Raw genomic sequence first — 11,696 nt, forward strand, 5'->3', positions numbered from 1 at the left:
GTGCGGCACTCACGGACCCATACGAAGAAACACGACGGTGAGCCAGATGATAACGTTTCAGTTCTTTATGTAACTGTCTTCAGAAAAGTACAAAACAAACAAACAACATACCTTAAGTAGCCCATCACCAATCACCAAGTGTCCAATCCGCGCCGCATGTTCAGCGTCCTCATTCCCGCTGATTCGCCGGCGCTGACGATGACGTCACCACTCTCGTAGCACACCACGTGACACCCACACCAAGCGTTGCTAAGCAACAAAGTAACAAATTGTTTAAACACATCACCACCTGCGCATAATACATAGTTATATTATATATATACAGCAGTACATGCAGGCTAGTTAGGCGCTAACAATATCAAAATAAACTACTCACATAGCCTATTTACCCAGATATACCATAGTTATAATTATAAGAACAAGAAGTATTTTAAAACGGGACATATCTCAACACACAGGTCATAATTGCTTCAACATCAAGCTCATAAAGCAATATACAGAGAATGCAACAATGCTGAATTTTCACCTACTACGAACCGATGTTGCTTATATTAGTACAATCTCAAAGCACATCGCCATGCTATATAAGTGAACAATTGAATACCTGCACTATCCTGTATAAACACCATTAAATGGAAACACAATACATACATACACCAAAAAACTCTATCATCATGGATCATTAGCCAAAGGGAACTTTAGTCTAACACATAATAGCAGTGGTGCATCAGAATTTAACTAAAGCCAACAAAGGAGATATTATCATTTAAACCTTTAGGGTATAGTACATCAAGTCTCAGAATCCATTCTGCCTCTTTTCTTAATAGTAATTTCCCACGATCCCCACCCCGCATTAAAGGTGGGACATGGTCAATCATCCGATATCTTAATGACGTTAAAGTATGCTTGGATTCCTGGAAATGTCTCGCCACGGGTTGGTCACTTGTACCATGGATGATTGCTGCTTTAATTGCAGACCTATGGCCCGCCATCCTTTCTTTAAATTTTTGCTGTGTCTTCCCAATATAGGAGAGCCCACAAGGACAGATTATTTGATATATCACGAACATGCTGTTGCATGTAAGGTGATGCTGTATAAAAAATGTTTTACCCGTATGCGGATGGTAAAATATATTACCCTGAATCAAGAATCTGCAGGTAGTACATGAGCATCTAAAACACCCATGTTGTTTAATACTAAGGAAATGAAGAGGGCCTGATGCATCCTTAGAACTGTAATTTGTTTTCACCAATAGATCTCTAAGATTTTTTCCCCTGGAATAACATGGCATAAGATTAACCCTGTTCAGATCAAGGTCTGGATCTGTTGCCACTCTGGCCAATAGTGGCAACAGATCCAGACCTAGATCTGCCTATATTTTTGATGAGTGCCGGTCCTGTGTTGTTTATATATATTGTGATAGGATCACTGGTAAAGTGGTCTGTGGCAGGTACATTTGTCCCAGATTCCTGTCTTTTGTGTTTTAAACCCCCAGGAGAAAGTCTGCAGTGTAGCAGGCTTGAGTTTCGGCTTTTTGAAAAGCCGGTTTGGGACCTGGGGGTTGTGGGTGAGAGGAGAGGGAGGGCTCCACCCACGGCCACTCCAGGTTTTGGTTCTCGCAGCCTGGTAACAGGCTTGTTAGTTTTCCACCTGAGAGTGGCCAATATAAGCCTAGTTTGTTTAGGGCTGATGGTCTCACCTGGGAGAGCAGACAGGGAGTTTGCTCAGAGACACTTGAAAACCTAACTGTAAGTGTTGTGCTGTGCTTTTGTTGCTGGTGAGGGCATTAGGCCCTGCCAGGTTCTGGTAGTGAGGGAACTACCTGAGAAGTTAGTGCCCCGACAGGGCTAGGATTTACGTTTACGTTTTCTTTGTGTTATTTCTGACATTGCACAATAAAGATTGGCGCCGACCAGCTTGTACTTGCATCCAGTCTGGCGTACTGTTTCCCAGCTGCTGTGTGTGAAAGGAAGGAGTCCTCTACCCAGGAGAGGGACCCCCTAACCTAACTGTGTAATGCGGGCAACCACACACACTAAAGTTGCAGCAAGAGGAAAACTTTCCATTTAAAAATTAAAGGGACAGACACCCAATTTGTGAATGTCGAAATAACACTGTGTCCTTGGAGTCCCATAGAGGAGGAGTCAGCCAATGCTCAGAGAGGCAAGGTTCAGCTTCCAACCTACACCCCAGGACAGAATGGAGGACATTATTAAGGCCTTGCTCCAAGCTACAGCAGCTCAGCAGGAAGCTACAGCAGCTCAGCAGGAAGCTACAGCAGCTCAGCAGGAGACTAACAGACTTCAACAGGTCTCCATTGAGGAAACCCGCCAGGCCTTAGCGGAAAACAGCCAGGCCATAAGAGAGATGGTACAGCACCTGGTCGCCCGGCCCAGAGATGTTGCTACTGGTCCTCCCACCCCCACTCACTCCGTACGAGCCAGTCACTTCCTTCAAAAGATGACTTCGGGCGATGATGTGGAGGCCTATCTCGCCACATTTGAAAGAACGGCCGAAAGGGAGAGTTGGCCCAAGGAGCAGTGGGCAAGTCTGGTGGCACCTTTTTTGTCTGGGGAGCCACAAAAAGCATATTTCGACTTATGCCTGGCTGATGCCAAGGACTATAGAAAACTAAAACAGGAGATCCTAACTCGCTTGGGAGTCACCACCTTTGTTCGTGCCCAACGGGTCCACCGCTGGGAGTTCCATAGGGACAAGCCTCCACGTTCACAGATGCATGACCTCGTCCATCTGTCCTCAAAATGGCTACAGCCCGAGACGCTGACGGGACCACAGATCGTGGAAAGGGTCATGATGGACCAGTACCTGCGATCATTACCTGTGACTCTGCGCAAGTGGGTGAGCCATGCAGACCCTAAGTCCGCGGACCAGTTGGTCGAACTGGTGGAGAGGTACGTGGCGGCTGAGGAGCTGATGAGTATGCCCCACCGAGCCCCAATGGCGCACCGGCGAACTCCCACAGACACTGGTAAGATTGTTCCAGGTGAGAAGGGTGCTGGGCAGTGGAATGTACCTAAGACTGAGGGTGTAGAACCTGGAGACAGGCCTGCCAGGCCAGGAAGGTTCTTGCCCTATAAACGACTAGACATTAATATGACTCAGTGTTTCCGATGTGGTGGCGTCGGCCATATTGCCGCTAATTGTTCACTTACAACTGAACCTATGCAATGTGATACTGCTCATGTCTACCGCAGGGGGTCTTTCTTTGCACAGACAGCCTGTACGGCTGACCGGCAGGCTGAGACTGATAAGCACATGTGTGTACTCACTGTAGATGGCAACCGAGTAGAGGCACTGTTAGACTCTGGTAGCTTGGTGACACTTTGCTGAGCTGGTGAACCCCTTGAGGCATACAGGGAAAACTGTGGGTGTGACCTGCATACATGGGGATACTCGATATTATGTTACGGCCGAGGTGAACATTGAGACACCATGTGGCTCTGCTATAGTTTCTGTGGGTTTGGTGCATGGTCTGGTGTACGATGCAATATTGGGGAGAGACTTTGCTCACTTCTGGAAGTTGTGGGAAAGCCGTTTTGTTCCAGAGGTGAACAACCCCGATCCATTTGAGAAGGTTGTCGATGTAGTGGAGGAGGGAGTTTCTTCTGAGTCAGAGTTATTCCCTTTTTCTACTATGGTTGGCGAACTAGAGAATGCGGAACGTGACGGTGGCCCGCCAACTGATGTGCCTCCCATTGAGGTGGGAAGTGTTGTTGGGCCAAGTGATCATCTGCCTGATTTAGAGGTCAGAAGAGAGGTCTTTGCCGTGGAGCAGTTGAATGACCCTACTTTGGTAAAAGCCAGGGAGAATGTAAAAGTAGTTGATGGTAAACCCGTAGACCCTGATAGTACTTTGTCCTATCCCCACATGGCAATGTGTCAGGATTTGTTATATCAGGTGACTAAGAAGGGGGAAGATATTGTGGAACAACTAATAGTTCCCAAAGCCTACAGAAGAACAGTGTTGGATCTGGCCCATGGTCATATAACGGCAGGCCATCTAGGGGTAGAGAAAACCACTGAGCGAATAATGCAGAGGTTTTTCTGGCCTGGGCTTCATAAAGAGATGTCTGACTTTTGCGCATCCTGCCCTGAGTGTCAGTATCATGCTCCCAGGCCACATTTTAAGGGTCCACTAGTTCCATTGCCTATTATAGAGGTGTCGTTTGAAAGAATAGCGATGGATTTGGTTGGACCCTTAATGAAGCCTGCCAGGGGACACCAGTATATTCTGGTCATAATGGATTATGCTACCAGGTACCCGGAAGCGATCCCGTTGCGCAATACGTCAACCAAGACCATTGCCAGAGAGCTAGTTCATGTCTTTAGCAGGCTGGGTATATCTAAGGAGATACTAACTGACCAGGGTACACCGTTTATGTCCAAAGTCATGAAAGAGTTATGCCGCCTGTTCAAAATCGAACAGTTAAGAACTTCGGTTTATCACCCCCAAACCGATGGGCTGGTCGAGAGGTTTAACAAGACGTTAAAACACATGCTTAGGAAAGTGGTCGACAAGGATGGTAGGGATTGGGACTACTTATTGCCGTATTTATTGTTGGCCATAAGAGAAGTTCCCCAGTCCTCCACCGGGTTTTCACCCTTCGACTTGTTGTATGGGAGACACCCAAGGGGGTTACTAGACATTGCCAAAGAGACATGGGAGGGGCAGTCTAGTCCTTACAAAACGGTGATTGAGTATGTTTCTCAAATGCAGGAGAGAATTGCTGCGGTAGTGCCGATAGTGAGAGAGTACCTGGAACAGGCTCAACAGACACAGCAGAGGGTATACAACCGCAATGCTCGGTTACGCAGCTTTGCTCCTGGGGACAGAGTGTTAGTATTGGTTCCCACTGTGGAAAATAAACTTTTGGCTAAATGGCAAGGGCCCTTTGAAATCTTAGAAAGAGTGGGGCAGGTCAATTACACAGTTTACCAGCCGGGGAAAAGAAAGCCGGAACAGATATACTGGGAAAACCTCAGTCATTAAACATGACATCATCACTGACCCAGGGGTTAAAGTTAATCTAAAGCCCTATAGGTAACCAGAACCACAAAGAGAATCGACGTTCAAAATTAGATATACACTTACATGTACTTCGTCATATATCATCTATCTCATCAGCTGCCCGTGCGGCCTTAATTACATTGGTAAGATGACCAGAACAATGAGGGAGAGGATGGCCTTGCACCGTTCAGCTATTAAATCTGCTCTTTCAGGGAAACCCTCAGACCAGCCGGTTGAAAGACATTTCGCTGCTAACAACCATTCCTTAGCCTCACTTCAACATATGGCTATTGACCATGTACCAAGCACCATTAGAGGGGGAGACAGAGGGAGACGTCTCCTTCAAGTGGAAGCTAAATGGATTTTTAGGCTCAATACCATGTCCCCTGCCGGTCTTAACGACAAGATTACCTGGAGTGTCTTCCATTGAATCAACTCAAGATTCCTGGTTTGACTGACGGATGGAACTCAATTTTTCTTTTCTTTTTTTCACTTTTTTCACATTTTTTAACTATTATTTTTTTTGCAGTACTTTAGTTTTTGTTTAGCACGTGTTGTATATTTTGTGTCTCATCTTGTTGTTTTTTGAACAATTTTTATGTATTTTTTTCAGTTAACGCCCTTTGCAGCGCATGTTTCACCTCCACTTTTGCCATACGCTAGAGCGAGATTTTCGCGACCACCCTAGTAATGAACCAATATCGGATATCTATCCCTTGAAATTGTTATCATGTCTTTTCTTTACTCTTTAATATTTCCGTATTACTAACCACCGGCCAGTTTGAAATATTCTATTTAGGGTATCTGGGTGGAGCACGCCAGTTAGCTGATTTTCATTCCTCCATATCTACTTTTGTAGTCTGGGGTGAGAGTACAACATCACCTTGTGGAGTTCATGATGTTTTGATTTCATATAGCGCCCTATATGGTGTTTTGATTATGTACAGTGTCCCATATATCTTATGTGTTGTTTTTATCCACATTCTGTCTTCTCTATCATTTTCACAGGGGGGACGGCAAGCCGCGTCAGCGCGCTGGCATTCTGGTTGCCCCGGCAACCGGATACGCACAGCGGCATGACGTCATCATAGCGGGACTCCGGCTGCGACGCGAGGGGACCCGGGCGGCGTCCTCCCACCTTTCTCTCTACTCAGATGGTTTTCTTCCTATATAAGGTAAGCCGGCTTTGCTTGTTTCTTCCTATATCCTTGACAAAGGGGCCAGAGAGCCCCGAAACATTGGAGATGTGACACTTAGTGCCACATTAAAGTTTATCTTTGTTCAAGACTCCTAGTGCCGCTGTTTATTTATTTTCTTTATATATATATATATATATATATATATATATAAAGAAGTGAACAGGTCGCACACACTTTGTGCAAAACTAGTGTGTGGGTGCCCGGTAATGGTTGATATAGCAGCAATACTCCAGATGTTCCATAAGGTAAGACCTGAAGAACCAGCACACCACCAAAATCGATAGCTTTTAGATAAGCATCTTTAATGTAGCATCCATAGAGAGAAATATAAAAAAAGCCATCATAGAGCCAACTTCAATAAATAGTAATAAAGTACTCATCCATCACAGTAGGATATTCTGTAAAGTACTCATTCAAAACTGTCGGTAAGAACCGGCCATCCCAACGGGCCGTTTCGGCATATCTCGCCTTTGTCAAGGGTCAGCCTCTATATATATATATATATATATATATATATATATATATATATATATAGAACTGAACTACCCCAGCATCGTGTCATTCTTCTGATTTTGAGTCCTGTGCGTGCCGCTGCCATGTCTCTATATGCATAGTTTTTACAAATTACAGAGTGCACCTGGGCTAGTATTTGATTTTGTTTCATGGAGTGCTGGCTCTTTTTATGAATATATATATATGTATATATATATATATATATATATGTGTGTGTATATGAACAGGGGCATTTTAAGAAAGGAGGGGGCCTGTGTGCAGACTCAGGGACTGATTCAGAGCCGTTTGCTAGATGCGATCGCTCGCTCCCAGTGTATGCAAATCCAGCTCACGCCCTGCAAGGCAGGCGATCGCTCGGCAAAGCATTAGCCTGCCCACTATGTCTTGCATAAATAGACGCCCACCAGCCATTCATAACACGCCCACTTGCGCACATCATCTCCAGGAAGTGCATGAAAACATTGGCACATCGAGCACCATTGGATGTGCTCGCAGCGCATGGGGTTGACTATACAACCAGGTGACATGTACAATGACGCTGCCTTTAAATAATGATGCACGCCTATGAAATGGCGTTGCAACACACAGGCACGCTGTTCCTCAGCCACTACTACTAAATAAAAACTGGAGTACTCCTCGTCAGTTCAGCTATTCCCCGGCCACTACTACAAAATAAAAACCGGAGTACTCCTCGTCAGTTCAGCTATTCCCCGGCCACTACTACAAAATAAAAACCGGAGTACTCCTCGTCAGTTCAGCTATTCCCCGGCCACTACTACTAAATAAAAACCGGAGTACTCCTCATCAGTTCAGCTATTCCCCGGCCACTACTACAAAATAAAAACCGGAGTACTCCTCGTCAGTTCAGCTATTCCCCGGCCACTACTACAAAATAAAAACCGGAGTACTCCTCGTCAGTTCAGCTATTCCCCGGCCACTACTACTAAATAAAAACCGGAGTACTCCTCATCAGTTCAGCTATTCCCCGGCCACTACTACAAAATAAAAACCGGAGTACTCCTCGTCAGTTCAGCTATTCCCCCGCCACTACTACAAAATAAAAACCGGAGTACTCCTCGGCAGCTCAGCTGTTCCCCGGCCACTACCACTAAATAAAAACTGGAGTACTCCTCGTCAGTTCAGCTATTCCCCGGCCACTGCTACTAAATAAAAACTGGAGTACTCCTCATCAGTTCAGCTATTCCCATGTGAACAGCTGAACTGACGAGTAGTACTCCGGTTTTTATTTAGTAGTAGTGGCTAGGGGTAAGGGACAGTGTGTGGGGGCCCTGGAACGACCTGCCTATAATCCGGGCTCTGGTCATAATTATCTATACTGTATGCTAAGACCTAGGTAGAACCAATATAGCAACCAAATGTAAATGAAATAATCTCATAAACCCAGACGTCAACTAGCTAAGGCAAAATTATAATAATAATTGTGCAGATATACGGTATATTGCCTAATTAAGAATATCCAGCAACCACCGTCACATAACAAATATGTTAGCAAATACGCTATACTGAAGCAGCATAAAGTGTAATCAAACAGAAACTCTGTATTTCTGTACAAACAGGAACAAACACATGCTGCTTTCATAAAAATGGAGGAAAGGAAAGAAGGAACACCATCCCCTACCTTCTGTTTTATCTAACTTTACCAGCAGCTGAACACTAATGGCATACTAAACACAGCTAAGGACAGTGGTTGCAATATCAAAATTACATGTCTAACAAAATAAATAGCAAAATAGCAAATTGTGAATGACAATGCAATAGTTGATACTGAAGTGCAAATGTCAAATATTACAATATGACAATTGTTAAGGAGCAATATGATAGATTAAATCAAGAACCTTCACAAAGTACTGTAGCAATATATGACTGGATACTAAAACAGACTGGACAGTCCATGAAAGTTCATATTCCATATAGTTCATGTAGAGTGTATATGCATATAAGAGAAATCAAAGGTCAAATGCATGAGTGGAGATAAAGTCCCTCCAATAGTGTCTCTAAAGGATGGCTGCTGCGAGCCGCGTGCCTTTGAATAGTGAACAGACCCCCTTCACATAAAGGTGGAGAAAAGGCAGGAGGTATCTGCTGTTGGGCTTGTTGAGAGATAATATATAAGGAAATTGGATAGGTTACACTTTGAATAGATAATCAGACATGCATACAGTGATATGCAAATATAACGTTTGCACATAAAATCAGATATGCATCAAATAAAAGGGATAATTGGGATAAAAAGAAAATACCATATAATTACATAGAATGTTCTCCATATATAATACTGATGAGAAGAAAAACAAGTGGGTTTTTTGCATGCATATGTAGGGCCTGATTCAGAGATGGATGGAATTGCAGAGCCGCACACAAGCAGCTGTGCAATTCTGTCCATCTAAAATGCTAATGCAGCAGGGAGTGCCTGTAGGAAACAGAAACCTCCTTGCTGCAACTGCGGTCACAGCCTGTGATCACCATCACAACCAGGTTGCTCTTTTAGCCAGGCTGCAGAGGCTGAAGTTTAATGCAGCCTGGCCGAGACCTGATCCCTTGTGAGGCCAGGAAATCTGTATCCACTGACGCAGACCCTGGCCTCACTCCTCCTGGAAAATGGGGGCGACACACCCCCTTTACAGGAACATGACAATCCCATGGCACCGCCCTGCCTCCCAAACAGTGCAGCATGTCAATCATGCTGTGGCTTGGGGGGGGGTCTGTGAGTGAGATCATAGGATCCATTCTACACATGCACAAAATGGGTCCTGTGCATGAGCAGATCACTTACCATCGGAGGTGTACGCTAACCATCGGGTTAGCGTACATCTCTGAATCAGGCTCAGAGCCGGACTGGCCACCTGGAAAATGCTAGAAGGGCCAATGGCCTGATGGGCCAGTCTGGTCTGAAAGCCTGGCCGAGCAGCTCTGCCTCCTGGCACTCTGCTTAGCTGGGATACTGAGAGACATGAGCATGGTGCGAGACCAGAACCCCGTACCTCGCAGCATGCCCCCCATGAGATGTAACCAGGTCCCCGTGAGACAAGGCCATGCCTGATGAGGTGAGGCCATGCCCCCTGTTATGTGGGAGGGATTGCCATGGCTGATTTAGAGCCCTAGTCCATCCCTAATCAGTTCCATAGTGCAGAGCTGCCACCTGCTCTAGGCAGCTCTACATACTGCAGGTTACATGACTGCAGCATATGTTTGGATGTGTGGCACCCCATTAAGACCCTTTGTGCCTACCCACACTGGGGTGCTCCTACAAAATTGTAAAGAAATAATGTGCCTCCTGCCATGATTTAACTGTTTTCATTGGGGTTCAGGGACTGTTTGCACTGCCCCCCAATGGTGGTGTACATTAGGAGACCAGTGAGTACTGTGGCAGGCTCAAGGATTTGAACTAGGATTTGTCTAAGGAAAGGACCGGAGGGAGTGGGCCTGAACTGAGATATTATCTCTGCTCCTTAGATAACCAGTGGGCAGGCTGTGGGAGCGCCAACTTTATTCTGGGGTCCAGTGCAGCATTCTCTTCCCTGGAAGTGACAGAGAACTAGGTATCCTCCAGGTTTGAGGGGACATTCTATCTACAGCAACAAGGGACTGCAATGGGGACCAAGTTTGCCCCAAGTTACGCCAATCATTTCATAAGTCAATGGGAAGATGAGAGGATTGGAGTGGCGGTGATGTCGGGGCAAACTTGGTCCTCTGGAAAAGATTTATAGATGACATACTATTCATCTGGGAAGGATCAGAAGAATCTGTAACAGAATTAATCTCATATATTAACAACAACAATTGGAATCTCAGATTTACCACACAGTATTTCCGTAAATTTTCTGGACATCAACATATATATTGAAGAGGACAAAATCATGACCAAAACCCATCACAAGAATGTAGATGTTAATAGTTTCATCCTAGCCACAACTGGACATCATCCACATTGTCTAGGGAAAATACCAAAAGGACAACTTACCAGAATCAGAAGAGACTGTACAAACATCAAGATTTTTAAAGAACAAGCAGAACAACTAAAACAGAAACTAAGAGCCAAACAATATGATGAGAGGAGAGTTGATACTGCATACAATCAAGTTCTAAACACAGAAAGAGACACAATCCTTCAATATAAAAAGAAGGAAAAATCTGGGGCAAAAAGGAATGAGAGAGTCCACTTTGTAACAGAATTTAACACAGAATCAGATAGAATAAAAAAAATCCTCAAGAAACACTGGGATATCCTTTTAAAAGATGAAGATTTAAAAACCATACTGTCCCCAAAACCAACAGTTGTGTTCAAAAAAGCGCCTGATATCAAAACACGTTTAGTGCATAATCATATAAAACCTACAAACATAACTATCACGATCCGGTGCAAGTGTTTCTCTGTGGAGGATGGTGAGCCGGGGGGTTCGGGTGACTAGGGAAGTGACTGTAGCTAGGTCTCCTAGTTGCGGCCGAACCCAGGTTTGGCTAGACCTGCCCAAAGATGCAGAGTCTAACTCACTTGGTGATTTTCTCCAGTGACCCCTCCAATTGGGATTTGGTTTTCTGCTGCACCAAGTGAGCAGGTCACGGCCCTCTGGACAGGTATCTGGGAATGGCAGAAGACTGGAAACTCTATTAAACAAAGCAAATGCTAGAGCACTTGAGATAAACTGGATGCTTGAATATTAGAACGGAACAGAATCCTGGAACACAATTAGAAATCCTGATGACAGGCTTGCATGAGATTACTGAGAAATGTACTGAGAATCGCTGAGAAATCCAGGTGCTGATTAGCATAGTAGCTCAGGGAGATGTGGACACTGGCAGGTACTGGAGTTTGCTAAATACGCAGGTGCTGGCTGCACAGACAAACACAGAGCAGAGTGGACAAAGGCTTATTCTGGGAAAGCTAGAAATGCTGGTGCTGATTCGCATAGCAACACAGGGAGACGTGGACACT

This window comes from Taudactylus pleione, unplaced genomic scaffold, assembly GCF_031769625.1.
Source record: "Taudactylus pleione unplaced genomic scaffold, aTauple2 ptg000458l, whole genome shotgun sequence".
NCBI lineage: Eukaryota > Metazoa > Chordata > Amphibia > Anura > Myobatrachidae > Taudactylus > Taudactylus pleione.